Below are 18,956 nucleotides of genomic sequence, written 5' to 3' on the forward strand. Positions count from 1 at the left end.
CCTGACTTTTTCTTTTTATCTGTGACTATTTCTCACTGCTACGGGAACGTGGCGAAGTGGAGGCTTGCTGATGACAGCTGTGAGTTGGATTAGACGGACAGCGATTTAGCGAACTGGACAGAGATGACCTCCTAAAGGCCTGAAAACGGAAAAAACAGTATAAAAAAAAACCCACACACACCCGCTCTGTGTTTCCTGTTGGCAACATCTAACCGTGACTCAGCCGTTTGGGCGGGTGGGGCGAATTAAATGCACTACTTCTGATCTTTAAGCCCCACCTAGTGGCTCAAACGGCCAAACCGTGTTTGTTTTTATATTTATATTTGTATAATTTTTTATTTTTTGTGCCTGACAGGAATTACAGACGGTGTGTCATAAGAATAAGAAGAATAAAGAACAGAAGAGATAGGAAGAAAGAAAGGACAACAAAGAGAGAGAGAGAGAGGGAGAGAGAAACAACAACACAAGGCAACTACATTACTGAACCACAGCGAAACAGTAGTAACAATCATAATAATAATAATAATAATAATAATAAACCCGGTCAGTTTCATTCTTTTTTTATGATATACCACAGCTTAACAAGATAAGACTCTCCAGACAATAAGATACATTCCCGAATTTCACGGATAAGTAGACGTCGTGTGTGCTGAGTAGATTTTTTTCTGAGACGTGAGATGAGAAGAGGTTGTAATTTAAGTGTCATGTCACTCAAAAAGCTCTGCGCTGGTATTTTGGCTTCGTCGTTCTCGTATTGTTCCAGACTCATCCGCCTGCAACTGCAATCTGGAGGTTTCTTTTCTCTTTTTTTTTTTCTCTCACTCCTTCAAGATTTGTTTTTTCTGTAGTTAGGACGGTGAGATCATGATTAGTTTGACTTCTTTTATTTTTTTAACTTAGTCCAAAAAAATAATACGTTTTAGATTACAAAAGAGGAAAAGAAAAACAGCCGTGCTACTTTGCACTTACTTCAAATGCCTGTGCTTAATATGAAATTGTTTTACTTAAGAAATGAAAATTCTATGATTTTTTTTGTTTTTTGTTTTGTTTGATTTAGTATCTTTTTACTTTTGTTGGTTTAAAAAATATCTTTCTTAAAGCTTGATAAGAGGACTGCATTGTTTTTCTTGCATATATGTTGCACTGCATAAACCGATAAGTGCACTACTGTTACCAGAGATGTTCTAGTTTTTAGAGAAAAAGAATCATTTTTTATCTAAAGTTTGGTTCTAGACTTCACTTGTGTTCTGAGTAGCTTTGTTCCTTTTTTATGAGATAATTAAAGGTTTCTCGGCTTTTGTTATTATTATTATTATTATTATTATTATTATCGCTTGCTGATGTATGTATTTTACTTGTGCTGTGTTTCGCGTGAGCATACGTTATTGTTTGTTTGAGTGTTCGTTGGCTCCTTCATTTTTATTTCTCCTATTTAAATCCGAACCATTTTGTGAGCTTGTCCCTGCTTTGCTTTCTTTGCGTTTCTTGGCATTTTTTTATTTGAAAGTTTTCTTTCTTTTCTTCTTCACCACTGAATCCCTCCCTGTCTCCCCACCAGCAGTTGCTGCATTGCATACGTTGAGACAGATTCTCAATTTTTTCTTCCCATACGCAAAGCGTTCATACCAAACTGAATCCAAAACAAACACAAAAGGTTTTTTTAAGAAAAAAAAAAAAGTTTTCTATGGTGTGAGTGTGAACGTGATCGTCGATAAGTGTGTGTTAGAAAACTGGTTTCTATGGCAGGGTGGTTGTGTGCAGTTTTTCCTTTCCGTGCTGTTCTAGAGACATGTGTGTGTGTTGGTATCTTGCGAGTGAATGTGTATTCCCCTCCGTGTCGTATGTTTATGGCCTGAACTGCGGGGCTTCCTTTGCAATATGCAGTGCAGGCGCAGGTACTCTGTGAGCAGCAGCAGCAGACGCGTGGCTTGTGAGCGCATTTTATGACGCACAGCAAATGGCAACTTTCACTAGAACAATTACAGCTAATAAAATATAATAAAAAAATAACACCTCTAACTACCCCCAGTTCAGAAACAGAGCATAATGACTATCTCCCTCAGAGATGCGCTGACGTTTTCTGCTCTGGAATCTTCCTGTGCTTCTTGTGCATCTTAATCAACACAGAGTTGCGTTCAGTTTCAAACTTGATCCCTATCAGCTGCTTCTGCTTCATAGTGTCATTTACCACAGAGATACATCGCCCTGTGCTTAGATCCGAGCGAAAACCCTGTGGACGCACTGCTGCCAAACCCCATCAATAAATTTCTAAAAGGAGGGTTAAGGCAAATACAGACAAAGAAAAAATAATGAATAAAAGACACTAACTGAGACGTGTGACCAGTGCTGTGACACCTTTAGAGGGCAGCACTGAGCAATGTTTGTTTATTTGAGCTCAAGCTGTGTCGCTCATAGCCAGGAAGCCAGACTGATTACCAGACAGTTTGGACACTTATGTTTTGTAAATTAATGATGATAAATAAGGATCAAAATCGTTAAAGGCAGTTATTACATAAGCCAACATTTCTGTGGTTGTGCGCAGTCTACAAATTATTATTCCTTTGTTTACTTAATTTAAATAGCTCTGATTATAAGTGTGTCCTGAGTCCAGTTCTGTTCAGGAAAACATGATGATGTTCTCTGTGGTAATCAACCAGACGCTGCAGATGTGGCAGATAGGTGCTGGAGTATTTTTTTTATGCTGCTACTCTTTTGTCCAAAGGTTGTAAGTTGCTGTGTTTGAAGGCCCCCTCGGTTTCTCTGTGTCGGATGTTCCGGGTGGGTCTGAAGTTCGTGATGCTGCTGTGGTTTCTTTCAGATTTCCTCTTGGCCTTGAGCGTACAGGGCTTCTGTCAGGCTGGGGGTGCTGCGGTAGTAAAACACGCTTTTGGTGTGCGGAGTTACCGCTGAGTCTGTGCCACAAAACTGCCACTCAGACGCTTCTCTCGCGAGCGATGCTGCGAAGAGCGTTTCACGGCTGTCACATTCAGCCCTGAAAAAGTTGCCCTTGATCTTCCCTTGAGGAAACTTCAGATGGCTGCTGTTGTTAGATTTAGGGGGAAAATAATGCTTGAAAGAAGAATGACTTTGGACCTTTTTTGTTTCACACTTTCTGAATGCAGCCGTTTCTAACAAGCTGCCAAATTCCTCTACCTGTCCTTGAGGTACCAATTATAGGCTATATACAAAATAAAAGTCTTCAAACAACAAAACCACGGGGGCAAATATACAAAAAAAAACATGTTAATTGAATCTGAACTGTAATTAAATCCAAAATGCAAAAATATTCAAAAACAAGGAATTGCCATCTACCCACCGAGCGTCACCCAGAGGAGAGGCGAGGTCGGAGCAAGTGTGCACATTTTTTCTTGCTTTCTTGTAACTCTGTAACGAGCACTATGGTAGTGAGCAGACAAATCAATATCGCTTCCAAACAGATGATTAGATGAGATTCACTGTTTAAGACAAACAAAATACATGACAAAAAATAACAAAAAAAACCAAACAACTAATGCATTATATTGGCCATTGTGTCTGTGTCCTTAAAAACAGCCTTAATAATATTTAAATAACGCAACCAAATGCACTATTCACTGTAAAGGTGCTTATTCAACGATGTTTTGCTTTTCACAAGACCTTTCATACTACAGCAGAGGGAGCAGGCGTCTGAGTGTGAGAGGCAAAGAGAGAAAGACCAATACAATGCAATACAGTATTGGAGCTTATTCTTGCAAAAAGCAAATGGAGGATATCCTTCTCTACTTTCGCAGTCACACACCTTTACACACAGGATACAAAGACAAAAATAAAAAAACAAAAGCAAAAAAAAAAAAAACAACTCACTCGGCCATGATTACAGACAACAAAAACCCAACTGCTTTGCATCTTCAGCTCCATATGGAAGGTACTGCTCGCTGCTCCGGCTTATTTCAGCTCTGTAATCTAAACCATGCGCTTTTTAAGATCTGTGAGGATTTAGTCCCCACCACTTAGTGTCAGATATCATATATAAATGCTGTCTCATATTACTGTCTGTGCTGAAGTGTTATGATAGGCTCCAAATCCCCTGAATCAGTGTGACTCTGTTTGTTCATGTATTAAAAGATAAAAATAGCACAAAAAAACCCAACAAAAATAATTAAAAAAACACAAAATCTGCCTTTTTCCCAACTGCTCTTTTTGTTAAAGCCAAAATCGTGTAGCTTTTGTGATTCCTTTACTGCTTATAAACTTCGAACGGATGCTGAAATGTTTCTGCTTAGCCCGCATCTGTATCAAGCGCCCACTTATGGAGCGACATTACACGGATGTAGAAATGGAGAAAATTACAAAATAAAAAAATTAAAAACAAAAACAAAAAAAAGAAAGAAAATCACTATAGATTCAATTCACATCAGCGATTAGAACAGTCTCAGTACATTTTTCCTTATTCACATTATATACAGTACTGCAACTCTTTAGCGCATACGTTAGGTATTTGGTTTTGTTTGTAGTTATGTACAGTGGTCGTTTTCCATTTTATCATGATGTAGTTTTGAGGTTTTTTTGTTCTCTTGGTGTACAGTACAGATACAGGATCCTCTTTGCTTTCACAGTCAGTTTATTCCGTATTTTATATGATTTTATCACATTTTTGTTTCTGTTTATTTGAACAGTTTCTTGATCTTTAGATTATTACCTTGTTATTTTACCTAGCTGGTAGTTTTTGTTTGGTCACAGAATAGACAGAATCTCACTGTCAGCAACCTGTCAGTGTAAAAATATAACAAACCTTTTTCTCCTTTTTAGCTGGTCTTTCAGTCTCCTTGCACAATCAAAGACGTTATTCATAACTATACGCAACAACACCGGTGACGCTGGCTTTCTAAACAGAACTCTGTAAATCTCTTAAGACGTTTATTTTGCAAGTGTTTTCATCTACGGCAGTTTTCTTCTAAACAGGTTTAATCCAATCACCACACTGGTCATGAAGCAGTTAAAAAAACCACACAAAAAACAAGGCTAAAATGCTCTCATTAACAGCTATAACACAGATACTATATGCTGAGCTTCTTCCTGCCCTTCTTTGGGAAGAACAGAGTCAAAAAATCTGAGTTTAATAACAAAGTGCCTCTTTGTATAGCTCCAAGCATGAAATCACACACAGAAAACCACTGTCTGTTCTCCATTAAAAAACGTATATAGCGTTGTCTATGCTCTAATAATAATAATAATAATTATATAATAATAATAATAACAATAATAATGAACAATACTTGTACAGTATTTAAACATTAGCCTCTTTATTGCAAACAATCACTGCCTAAAATTATTAATCACCTGCATAAATTTACCGCCATTTGTCTGTGAGCAAAATTTTGACGACTACCAGCAATAAATACAGTTCAGTCTGAAAAAAAAAATAAACAAAACATAAAAAATGACCCAGGCTTTGCCTTGTATCATTTAAGGACCATGAGTAAGGGTGGTCCCCTGAAATCACCAAAATAAAGCCTCTTTTGTATTAAAATAGTGTCCAAAGTGCCCCTGACCCTAAAATCATGCTAAAAAATTGTTTTTTGTAATTTCCCTGTGATATTTTTTAATCTAATCAGTGTATTTTATAAAATCACATGGCCTTCTATTTAAAAAAAATCTGCATTTAAACCAGTTTAGCTGTCCAATGATATAGTTCTATAGATATAAATTTATATATATTTTTTTCTTTTATTTATTTTTTATTTCAAGGCACTGATGGTTGTCTTCTGTGAGGAAATGTGACCGCTTTGACTTTTTTCAGATCTTTTGAATGAATGTTGAGTGAGCTTTTTTTTGAGCAGTGTGTACAGGAAGACACGTTATTAACAGAGCATTATGGGATGGATGTCACTAATGAACTGTCCTGGCATACTATATTCTACAGTACTATTTTCCATTTTACAACACAGAGTAAAAGGGTATTTTAGCAGTGAAAGTGCATGGAGTTAATATTAATGTATTTATTTTGGAGGTTTCAGTCTTAGCCGAGTCCTAAAAGACGTCAGATAATTCGTTTGCTCTCTTTTCTTTCACAGTGACAGTACCAGACTATACTCTCAGTTCATTAATATGCTATTCTACCACAAATCCAAAGACAAGAAGAAAAAAAAAAAACACACTCTATTTATGGCATTATTAAAAACACATATTCAACAGTTTATGCAGATTTTAGAAGGAGAGATTTGTTAAGATAACTACAGAAATTCTTTACACACAGAAATATTTATGAAACACGAATGCAGATACAGATTATTCTTCACTTTCATGCAAGGGGAGTGTGTTTATTCCAACCCAGAGCAGTGCAGTAGGACTTCATGAATGCGTACATACAATTGTGTGCAAAAGTTTGAGCGCCCCCAGGTAAATGGCATGCTTTGTTCATTGAAATCTTCTACAGAGCTGCATTTAGCATAAACAACGTGGGCAGTGCCACGGTTATTGCTCAATGTAGTATTTTAAGCTAGTTTTGTTGGTAAATGGATAAAAAAATATTGTTCTATTTTGACCTGGAGAGTCCAAACCTCTGCACACAACTGCAAGAAAACAGTCAAGCCTCAGAACCTTTGCAGTAGTGTTGGTGGAAGACGGCCCTATGTGTTGATTATTTAATACGAAACTGGCTCAATAGGAGGATTTGGATTTCGAGAATCGTCCTCGATCAGCAGCAGGGATAACTCGTGCCATTTGCTGAAGCACAGAGTGGAAAGATCTGTGTATTTTTGAGGCTTGTAAAGTAGTTTTGAGTGTGAGGATGACAGATGGCTGTCCTTGTGCTCGCTATTGCTGCGAGTGGAGGTGAAGCCATGCTTTCTCCCACCCTCTCCACCCTCTTGTGCGTTTCTCATCTCTCCCACAGTCGGTTTACCTTAGCGAAAAAGAAAGAAATTCATTGTTCTGTTCTGTGCTTTTCAGTGCTGTCTTTATTTTTTTTTTGTTGATGTTTATCCTGATGCTTCTCTTTATTAAGGCTAAAATATTGTGGTTTAACATCATGCCATCTGCTAAACGGAACGAAGAAAGGTCCCTTTCATTAGAACAATGACAGTTATGTTTATTGGCCTCTTATGTCGAATAATTTAATCAAGATCTTTTTATGAGTGTGTGTGTACGTGTAGTTTGTCCACAGTGCCTGACCCAAAGAAGTAGGCAATTTCCTTAGTTAACTACGATGCCACTCCACTGATGGAACAAAATCAAATCATTCAAATTCAGTGCAACAGACCAGCTCCGTTTCCTATTATTCACAGCACGAGCACACAAAAAAGTGTGAGGAAATCAAAGTGCTATGACAATTGATGTGACACACATGAGCCAGTGACAAATAGATGAATAAGTGTCGATGCCTGGAGTGTCAGAAAGAAAATCATGGACAAAATATAAATATTTTTTTACGAGATGCTACTAAAAGACAGAGACAATGGTGCTGGTATGGCTTTTCGTAAAGCATGCTACAGATTGGGTTAGAAAACACTGCTTCTCATTATGTTATGATGATGATGATAAAGGCAGTCTGGTCTTTGTTGTTCAGCAGATTAACTGTAGATGTCTGAGCAGTGCAGAATGCACATTGGCGTCAGGCAAATCATTTTGACTGAGTTTTTTTTTTAATCCCAGAAGGGCAGCTTCTAGATACCAGTGCCTCTTAGAACCCAACCTTTAGGCTCTAGCCCAACATGTACAAACACACACACCAGTCTCTTTTGCGATCGAAAAAATTGTGTCATTCTCTTGACCACACGCACAATAATTTGATCTGCCCATTACTTCCACCACATCTTGGGTTTTCTGTGTTAATAGAAGTGTAGAGGCCATTCGTTATGGTGTAACTTTACTCAAAAAGAGAATAAGACATGACCTGAAGTTTACTTCAATACCATGTCGCTTCCTTCCATTTATACTGTTGCTGTCAGAACAAAAACTTTAAAAAAAAAAAGATTCTTTAAAGGAGAAGAAGAAAAAAATATATATCCCTCCAGTGTAACGTAGTGTAAAAACCTTTGATTCGCTGTCATTTCTGGTCCTTTTGACCCAATGAAAATGTCACAGCCACTTCTAAAATGTTCAGATGTGAGTTGACAGAGAGGATTTACTCCTTCATAGTATTCTGCATAATTCACATTACACAGTTTATGTAAAATTAGACGTAACTGCTGTTTTGAATATCCCCCTATTTACAGTTCTTATAGCTAGCCATTGTTCTTCAATATTAAGATGATTTTTGATGTCACGCTGGTACCAAACATCTGTAATTACCCTGTACATGATGGAAGTATTACTATTATTACAGTCACTGCAAATTTTGAAATGTCCTTGTATCTCTTTAGAAGTGTTTAGATGGTTATTCGGGGCGTCAGTATTGTAAATCTATAGTTGGTGGTGGTGGTTTTAAAGCAGCCATGTTGGTTTGTATACAGGGTTAGTTGTATTAGCTTTAGTTTTGATATCCTAACTTTGCCTTGCAAAAATTATTAAGACGAGCACTGCGAAAGACACATGGTCCCCCTCCCCCCACATTCCCACATTATAAAGATTGGTGTTTCTCTTTTCCTGTATTTGCAGGAGTGTTCATTTTTGGTAATAATGAGGTTAAAGTCAAGCAAAATCAGCATTGACATATTAGTACGCATTCCACTCTGAAATAAAATGTTAGGTCTTTTTATATATGTATAAAAAAACACATCCTACTGCTGCATTTGTTAAACTGAATATATAAATATGTATTTTTCCAAATTATTTTTCAGTATTCTGACCTGCTCTCCCAAGAACCATGCTTGGGCTGTTAATGTCGTGCAAAATATATCAGATTCCAGGTAGAATATGATGCTGAAATCACCCATTTTGGCAAAAGGTAAATAACATCATTCATGTGGCAAGTGGTTATGAAACTGCAATCAAAGACACCATTTCAGAAATCATCTGGAAAGTCTTTCACTACCCTTTAATATTCTTCCATGGCTTCTAAAAAGCATCTCAACTTCACATCTACTTAGATTCAGACTTAGATTTCTTTGCCTTTCTTTTCCCACAACGATTTGCTTTGTGTTTGATCACGCTCTGTTAGTGTGCACAACTTTACACAATATGCAGTTACATGAGATTTGGTCCAGTGAGTGGTGCCATCACACAACGAGTGTCGTGAGTCGCCGATTGAATCCCAAAGGTGACCAAATGCCAGCCAAGCTTTTAATGTAGCAATGCTGAGAAACCCATGACAATAGATTGCCTTTAGGTCTTTTGAGAAGGCCGTTCCAAGCCTCTCACTTGTCCTCCAAATAACATCTATGTCTACAGTCAGACAGAATAATGTTCACTGTGCGATCCTTTTGGGAGACTTTTGTTTCGTGTGCTCGGTTTTTCAGGATCGGTTCTTTTGCTCGTACATGTGCGCTGTACCCGCTAACTCGGCTAATCTACGCTAGTCATGCTAGCGCTGGGTTAAGGCTTCCGAGCTCTTTGAGTGTGTTTGGACGTGCTGAGCTTCCATTTCGGGCACATCTCGTGCTTTTGTGTTTTTGCAGAGGCATTTGGAAACGTTCTTAGTTTTCGTATCAGCGGCTTGGAGGGACAGAGTTCTGAACGTCTTGGAAACATTATTGTACACCAAAGAACATTAATATCTCCATTTTCCAATTGCAAACAGATGTAGAGTCATCTTTTGTGAGGTGAAAACAAAAAGTAATGAATTGTGAAACGTATTTTGGCTGAAATTTGGTTTTGGAAATCAGTATCGAGTATCACACTACACGTACAACTTTAAACCATACGTTAGAAAATGTAGACCAAAATTGTGCTTTTATCTGACTCAACATTTATAAAAGTAGAGGTGCAGCTCATGTGTAATATGTGTAATTGTTGCAGTACGATAGTTTTTAAATGTGAAATGTTTCTTAAACTTGCCACCCCAAATCCCTTTTTAATGCACGTTTTGTCGTACCTGCTCAGTTTTATTCCTTATATATATCGGTATCTGTTAATTTCTCAAAGAATTAACTAAATAAAATGCACTGGACTGGTGGCAGATAGTAAATGAATTCATTTGCCATGTGCAATTTGATTATTTTCCCTGAATGTTATTGTTAAAAGTTTCAAAATAAGGCTCCTGTCTGTCACTAGTGGTGGAAAGGATTTGTAGTTTTTTTTTTCTCTGTGATAATCAAAATGGACCAAGTTGTTTATTTGTTGTGTTTTGCACATGGTAGTTTTTGAGATTTCCTGGCATGTGTTGATGCCATGAGTAAAATGAAGAGGTAGACTAGTGGCTCCCCATCGTACTGTGACGAGCAAAAGAGAAAGAACCAGTTTTTTAATTGAAAAAAAAAGAAAAATCAGCAAATGCCATGAAATAACACCTTCGTAACAAATTCTAGTGCCTGTTAGACATGTACTTCATTCTTCCAGCAGAGAATTCACTCAGTCTTATAGAGGGAACCGTGTAAAATCACACAGCAAACATTGAGCATTTACTTGTGAATGGATTTGTGTCATCATTTCAACCTAAAGGACCAAATTCCCTATTTTTGTGGCGTGGTACACGATCATTTAACAATAACTATTATTATATAGTGTAAATATTTGGATGGAAACCTTCATATCAGAGTAGAATGTAACCCCTTGGTAATTAGAAAGGCAATATTATGGTGAAGCATGAGCTCATTTAGGATTAATTTAGCTTACTTGGGTTAGGTATTTGTCAGCATATATACATAAACTATATATTTCTATACAGTTGCAGGACATCTAAACCTACTGTGGGTCAGTTAGGATCATCGTCATCATCACTTCCCTGTTCTATGATGTACATTTTAGTACTGTAAAACTGGAGACCTATGTATGTCCACTTTCAAGATTAGGCTAGTTCATGTAAAAACAAACAAAAAAACATATATAACTAAAAAAAAAACAAAAATCATAATAAAAAAATCATGCTTTTTTCTTTCATTATGCTGTTTATAGCCATATCTTACACATTCTTGTAGGCAAACACCTTCTTAAACACATATAAAGCACTTATACATAATTTATTTTCACGTTTTTCATAATCGCCCTGATCAAGTTGATAATAAAGGTTTATATTACGATATACAATAACTGTAGAAAACTGGGCAGAAGTGGAGCTGTTGTAGTAAAGGTATATTTGACATCTTTCAGTAACTAAGCAACCCTAAATTATATGCTGCAGTAAATTTTTCTTTTTGTACGGTATTTCTTTAGTGCTCTAAGTTGGTTTGTCTTTTTTATTACTGTTCAAGAAAAGAGTTTGTTTGCTTTGTGATGACTGCTGTTTTGAAGTAAGGTATATAAGGGTTTTTTTTTTTTTTAACGTGTGTGTACAAGGCCGTTTTATACTTTGACTTGTCAAACACTGGACTAAAGTGAGTCTTCGTATATATATATATATATATATATATATATATATATATATATATATTCCTTGGTGAGACACGAACAAGCAGCACAGTACACAGCATTTTGGGTAACACTGTTTTGATGTACACGTTTGGAAAACATCCCCTATGAAATTCCTTCGTCGTAAACAAATAATATGGTAATGTATATAAAAAGGGAAACCACTTTACTAATGATTAAGAAAACCACTACGTATAAAGCTGTCTCACACCACCAGCCAGATACCGTGGTTTTATACTTTTTCACGACCCTATTTGACGTTAAAATTAACATTAACTACCACTTTTCAAACTAGAAAAGAGATTTGCACTAAAACAATTTTCGGTCTTCTTTAGGCGTACTTTTCCTCCAGACAGTGTGGTACAGTTACAAATCCAAATGCAGAGATGTTCACGCTCGTGTGCATCATTTAAAGAGAAGAAACAGCAACAAGTGCATGTCTTTGTGCAGTAACAGCTTTCACCTGAGCTGCCCAGTATTATATTTCTCAATTAGCCTTATAGGAAAGATTTGAATTAACTCAGTGAGAAAATTAGGTTGTAGAATTTTATATCAAAGACCAATTTGAGAAACTGCAGTTCTCCCAGTGGGACGGGGCTTAGAGTTGTGATGACACACATTTGTAACTGTACTGCAGCGCCTAGCGGAAAAAACACCATTGGAAAAAACAGCAATAGAATATGATGCGGAACAACCTGACAAATAAATTCAAAAACAAAAGTGTAACGAACTGTAAAAGCTGTGTGTGCACAATAGCTATTGCACGATGCTGTGTTTATAAAGAGAGTGAGATATTCGAGGAGGGTTTCTTCATTATTTGTGTATAAAGGTACAGAATGGAAGATGCGCAACATCCTCGAGGATGGAGGCGTACAGGCATGCTGACGTAAGCGGAAAACGTCCGAGTTAGAGGCGCATGAAAAAAATTGTACTTCCTGTTTCCTCGCGTGATCGTTTTGGACGAATTGGACGAATTGCTCTCACAAGCCCCGCCTCCTGGAGAGGGGCTGGGGGAACAAAGGAGTGGAGTAAGGTCCCAGAAACACGGAGCCACAGTGCCATGATTTTTCGCAAATTGATAAACCATTCCGAAGTTTATGCAGGCTCACTATCTGTACGCTGAAATAGGTGGAGTTTTCCCTTCTTGCTTTGAGTTTTAAATCTGTCGTCGTTGCTGGTGTTGTTGCTGCTTCTGTCGTCACATTTTCCGAAATTTCAACAGGTGCGCAGTCGTGAAAGTGGCGACGTGTTTCTGGGACGTGGAGAACAAGATACAAAATTTTTGCCGTACGTCACACGGCAAGCGTGACTTTATTGGTGTGTGATGCCTACCAATAGGAAATGCGCTTTTCCTTGCAGTGTGTGACGCCAGTTAAACGTAAAGAATCACAGTCCACACGTATATACGCGTATTATCCGTAGTTATCCGTGGAGGAAAAGCGAGGGTGGGATCAGAAGTGATGTACGTGAAAAACTGGTTTCCTTCACGGCTAACTAACGAGATTGACAATAAGCAAATGATAGCAATCATAATTAGTGACGATTTTTGAGTTTTTGGAAATAGTGGCTTTCCTGTTATAACCGCTTCGTGGTGTTATTGAAAGGTGTTGCAGTATGTCTAAAATTGTTGCGTGTTAGAGGAAGCATAAGTATGTGCCTTCATGTTATCTTCTTGGTGAGCTTGTTATTATTGAGAAGCTGAAGCTGAAGCCAGCAAATTGTGTTTGCACTAAAAACCAAAATTGCTTTTGTGATGTAGGTTATTTAAGCGAGCTTGTTGCGTCACTTTAAACGTGTGCATGAGGGTGATACTTTGGTAAGTCCTAGGGCTAGAGCTCTCATATGCTGATCTGTAAAAAAAAAAATAAAAACAACTAGTGCAGCTTAGGAAATCCCAAGAGAAAAAAAAAGAAATATCTCCGCTTTGTTCTGTGTCGTATTTGGTTGGACCCATCCCATTCCTTCACCATGTCTTGCAGTGACATATTCCACACTGAATATATATCTATGTATACACACGATGCATATATATTCTAAAAAGATTTTAAAAAAGAACGAAAGATAAATATTTCACCATGCCACAATAGAGTATTTTTTACATTGTCTGTGGAAGAGTCACGCATTTCTCTGAATCAATGGGGTTGCATGAATTCATGAGGTCGCCTCGAGACTTTTGGTCATTATATTTGGGTTGTTTTTACTAAGTTTGTGTTTTCTTTTGTAAATTATTATTATTAATTATTATTATTATTGTTTCTTGAAATCTAAAAAAAAGGCCTACATGCTTTGAGTCTTACAAATGCACCTTATTATTGCCTGACTGAGACGAACAGACAGGCCTTGTAATATCTCTAATTTAGCACCTTACTACACAGCATGATTTCACTTTATGCCAGTTTTGCTATACTTCCATTGCATATGATTTGAAATGATAATAAAAACGACAAAATAAACCTTATATATTTTGTGAAAATGTTCAAAGGGATGTGCCAAAGTTTGGAGGCGATCTCCCTAGTTTTTATGCTTATTACTCTTTTATTTCTCTTCTCCTTCAGTTATTACGATGGTATGTCATGTAACCTTTCCTATAAATGTGTTTAAGAAAAAAAATAACAAAAAAAATTTATTTCAGCAACAGTATCATTACCTGCCATTTTACAGTAAGCCCTGTATTTCACGTATATTTACCAGTGATGTGTATTTGTTATTATACAGAAAATAGCCGTAAAAGCTTCATTATGTTACATAATATTGTGACTTTTTTCGAAAAACTGTGAAGACTTATCTTGCATATACTTTATACAGAAGTATTAAGCCTTAATACAAAAGACTAAAAAAAGGAGTGGAAGAATAACTGATTGTTGCAAAGTAAGGATGATTTTTTGTAAATGTTACCAGCACTTTTTTTGTAATTTTCACTCTCTGAGGTATTGTACAAGTTCACGCTGTTTGTGAAGTTTGAATATGAAGGAATAAAAACTAGTACTTTCCTGTACTTCACAGAAGAGGATGATGTGTGTTTTCATTCCTTCGGAGGACAGCGCACCCCTCTGGGCCTGTTGATGAAAACAGAAATTTTAAAAAGAAAGAATGAAAAATAGCACAGCTTCAAACATTTATCCAGCACATCCTTCATACATCCCCCAGACGCATTATACCTCACGAACCGCGCCTCCCTCAAACGAGACGTCCCGCACCATTTTTTATTATTTCATTCTCCTTCCAATTCACTCAGTTGTCATGGCCACTGTTTCCACCAATCGAAGGCAGTCCTCACCCTCTTTCGCGGCGGGATGCGAAAGTGTTCTTTATCTTTCTGATAAGAAATCCTAAAGCCTTTTTTCTTAAGACACTAATTAATTCAAGTTCAGCTCTGTGTTACATTACTAATTACGATTCCCCACTGAATCTGCTTTTGGTGAAGAACTACAGGCTTAAGCACTGAGACCAGCTGGACACTTACAGTGAGTGTGAACTAATTATATCCATTACATCCATCACGTGTCAAAACCCAGCCTTTGTGGATGAGTTTATCCCTCTCAAAAAACATCACAATGTTAAAATCACCTTAAAGAGCTCACATCTCACGTTTTTCATAAATCTGAAGACAGCTGAGAAATATGGCAAAATAAAAATATCATAATACTTGAACACAGTTTAAAAATACACAGTAGTAAATGTATTATTTGACTATTCTGACCTTAGTGATGTTTATATTCTACACAAAACCCCTATTAAAATAAGCTGAGGACATTTTTACCTTGATATAAGCCTTTTAAATGTCCCTGTTCTTTTAGTTACCCTTGAATTACCTTGATTTGAATGTGCACATAATTTTCCACGTTAATAAAATATATTACATCAACACAGATGTTAGTGCTGTATTGTATTGCAGTGGCAATGATATACACATCTGAATCCATTCAATTCAATGCATCCCTTTGTAGGTAATGACCTTCCCCCTGTGCATTAGACAACAAGGCCTGGTTTGTTACTGTAAAAAAAAAAAAGAGTGTATTAAACATTAACCATTAGCCATTAAACACTACACCTAAAGCCAAGAAGAGCGCATGAACAGGCTCAGTGTTATTGTGTGGAAATAATCTCTGTAATCTCAGCCGTCTCAGCCACACAGAAATCCATTGTTACATTGGCTTCACAGTAAATAACAGCAGTAGTCATTACATGTGTTGCAAATTCAGTTTGCACAGATGCTCAGCCTACATTGCTACTTACGGTGGATATAAGGTATTCACGCTGTTAAAACCGTCCAAAGTACAATGCAGCATTATTTTATTTCCTGCAAGTGCAAGAAGAAAAACATTACGTCGCAGAAAAAGCTAGAAGATTGAAAAGATATTACAGATTACTGTAGCACTCATAACCTCTGCTCTGTACGTGAGGGTATTTTAGGATACACTCTACTGCACATACATCAAGAAATTAAAGCACTTATCTCAGCAGTAAGTGTGTTTATGAATATAACATTATCTAACCTTGGGAGATCTGCGGGGTTTGCTCAATATCTTAAGTCAAACCCAAGTCAAACTGGTCCAAAACTGAACAGAATATTCATGGGCTTAAGTTATCTGGCTAACAAGGAAATCCTGCTTAGTGGATTACGCCCCCTGGTGTTGCCACCAGATAAAAACAGGGTACTCCACTCCACTTAAGATCTGAACACGTGCCCAAGAGCTTATGGCCACCTGTCCTCTGTGAGAAGACGACTCAGCACTGTGGGTCTGAAAGGATGCGGCGCTCTCAAGGAAGTCTGTAGTGAGAAGAGGAAAATCAAACCAAGAAACTGCTGGTGTTTCTCAGTTCAATGAACTGAATGTGATTGGGTGAGAAGGAGGAAATGTCAAAACAACTTCTATAACTACAATTTTGAAGGTGTGGAAGGATGTACAGGGTGTACACCATAAAAAAATGAAAATCTGATTTTATATTTCATTTCCTGCTTTTTTTCCATTCAAGATGCTGAAAAATCTGCTTAAAGGCCATTAACTAGAAGTTAGATAGGTGAAGTGGCGTCTCTGATTTTTACACAGTGCTTCTTTTACACAGACTTCTCTGGAAAGAGTTGAGCTAATAGCACATTGTACTTAGGCTTCTCATCACAACAGAAGGTTATACCGAGGTGTTTTTTTTTTTTCTCATCACTCATTAAAAGTTTATTCAAACACAATGCACAGTAGAGAACAATTTGAAACCCACAGAATTACACTTTTCCCAGTTGCTCTGAGCAGACACACACTCCTCTGATATCTCATTTCCATTGTTAGGCATCTGCGACCTGCTCTCCTGAACAGATGGCAGGAGAAGAGAGGAGGAGGAAAGAGGAGAGAAGCAGGTACGTTAAACCTGTGCACTCAGGTTGCACATGCATTTATTATCTTCTGTTATTCAGTCCTTCAGCTAGTTAGGAATCTAAATAAGTTGTGTCCAGCGAAACGAGAAACTTACAGTAGTTTGAAAGAACAAAGTGGGCCCTCGCTTATTAATAAGGCAACAGCGCGAATGAATAATATTTTAGGGATTGATTTAAGTCAAGTGAATGGGTTCATTACCAACAACCTGAGAATGAACTCACCTTAAAGGGGAAATGTGGGTTCTTTTTAAGGGAACGGATCCCTTGGGAGTCTTCCAGGCGCAGCTTACTGAAGAAAAGCAAGGCAGTGGTAAATCTCATTTGGAAACTTATTAAACATTCAGAATTGGTGTCCTTGAAAACGAGTAAAACATTAAAGGCTTTTGCGAAAACAAACTATATATTAAGACCCATGCTCTAGGGTCCAGACGTCTCACGCAATGGAGTCCTGAATAATAATATTTAGCTCTATACCTGTGGTGAGGAAATTTGAAAAGCAGGATTGAATGGACGTGGTGAATAAAAAGAGTAAAGGTCTAATGAAAGATGTTTACTGTCTTTTATGGAATATGTAGCGCCAAGAAACATAATGCAGTAGGGTGTGATGTAACACTGGCTGGTGTGATGAGTTCACAAACATTACACTGCATATGTAAGTCTTAAAGATAGAGGAATGTCATCTAAGGTATATAATTAGGTTTGCTGGTAAGGTCTAAGTAGTTCAGGGATTTACTCTGCAATTAAATTCACTTCAGATTTCTTCTAATTGCAATTTTTCATTTCTGAAAAATGTTTGCCTCCTTTCACAATTAGTCTGCATAATTCCCCCATTAACCTCTCGCAGCTCAACAGGGCTTTTTAACACCCACACACAACAACAAGCATAACGTTCACAAACTAGAGCACCTGTTGTCTGTGGCAATCCTGAGTCACGTGTATCTCAACATTATACACTCTATGTCCAAGTATTTATGGATAATTATTTTAATGAGTGAATTCAGCTCGTGCTCGCCTAAGAAACCAGGAGTTCACAGTGGCCAACACCCACCATGGGCTAGAGGGCAGTTATAAAGCTCCCCCCCCAACAGTGGAACTGTGTTCTCTGGAAGGGTGAAGCTCCATCCAATGCATTTGGGAGGATTTGGAGTGGTGTCTGTGATCAAGAACAAATCATCCAACCTCAGCTGCTGTGCCTGCATGCCGTTGGATCCTCTTTACAACAACGCTCCTGTAAATGTAGCAAAGGAGGACAAACTCCTGATTAATAACCTTAATATTACAAATAATATACAAGGAAGAGCTGACCAGAATCCTCAGGTCATTTACAGGAAAAAATATAACTTTATAATAAAGTCATATATGTGCACTTTTTATTACCACAATTACATACAAATGTCTATCTGCTGCTCCACTTACCTTCACCCTGTCCTTTCATGGTCAGGACCCCCAGATGACTACCAAAGTGTAAGTAGCAAATGGGTGGTGGACACTGCCCACAGGACACAGTTGGCTGGATATTTTTAGTTGGTGGGGTTTTCTTAGTCCAACAGTGACACAGAGTGGTTTAAAAGCTAAAGCAGCACTGCTGTGTCAGATCCTCTTGTTTCAGAGAAAAAGATAGCAACATGGAGGACATTTTGGGCATTTACACACACTCGTGTAAAATATGACCAAATGCACTCGCTCTGTGGAGCTTCTGTCGTCTGCTCTCTCTTTACAAACCAATAACTTAAATGTCATTCGAAACATAAATATGATGTCCTAGATATCATTCTTGTGTATTTATAAATTGTTAACAGTGCTCAGTTATTCTCACCTTGAAAACTACCTTTATCTCAATGGTCTTTCAGCAACGCCGTTAAATTTTAATTTCCGGCTGTTAACCGTTAAAAACAGCTGGTCTTATCATGGGTGTTATTGGGCTCAAAGCAAACAGGCAAATATGTGTTTATTCCAGATAAATAACGATAACACGCAGGAGCATGCAAGTTGTTGCTTTTATGAATAACCGATCAACATCAAATATGAAAACATACACGTTTAATTCAGCAAATAGAAATGTTTCTTAATATTTTTGAAAATAAAAAATATATATATATTCCTCCGCCAAGAAAAGCAGATCTCTAGCGTAGCCCCGTTTAGCACAGAAAAAAATCATTAA

The 18,956-nt window shown here is 37.4% G+C and overlaps 1 long non-coding RNA gene across 4 annotated transcripts; it reads right to left on the minus strand.

Annotated features, from left to right (window-relative positions):
* Positions 1-14,413: 14,413 nt before the first annotated feature.
* On the minus strand, positions 14,414-18,741 carry LOC136674891 (uncharacterized). 4 transcript variants are annotated; one of them, XR_010796107.1, is made up of 7 exons: positions 18,612-18,741; positions 17,844-18,023; positions 17,018-17,084; positions 16,642-16,728; positions 15,921-16,195; positions 15,661-15,724; positions 15,284-15,418 (listed from the first exon to the last, which is right to left on the minus strand). It is a non-coding gene; the product is annotated as an uncharacterized lncRNA (long non-coding RNA). The 4 variants fall into 4 exon arrangements; XR_010796106.1 differs by lacking the exon at positions 18,612-18,741 and adding an exon at positions 18,212-18,601; XR_010796109.1 differs by lacking the exons at positions 15,284-15,418; positions 15,921-16,195; positions 18,612-18,741 and adding exons at positions 14,414-14,480; positions 18,212-18,601.
* Between the last annotated feature and the right edge of the window lie 215 nt (positions 18,742-18,956).

Source organism: Hoplias malabaricus, chromosome 2 (assembly GCF_029633855.1).
Source record: "Hoplias malabaricus isolate fHopMal1 chromosome 2, fHopMal1.hap1, whole genome shotgun sequence".
In the NCBI taxonomy this organism is placed as follows: domain Eukaryota; kingdom Metazoa; phylum Chordata; class Actinopteri; order Characiformes; family Erythrinidae; genus Hoplias; species Hoplias malabaricus.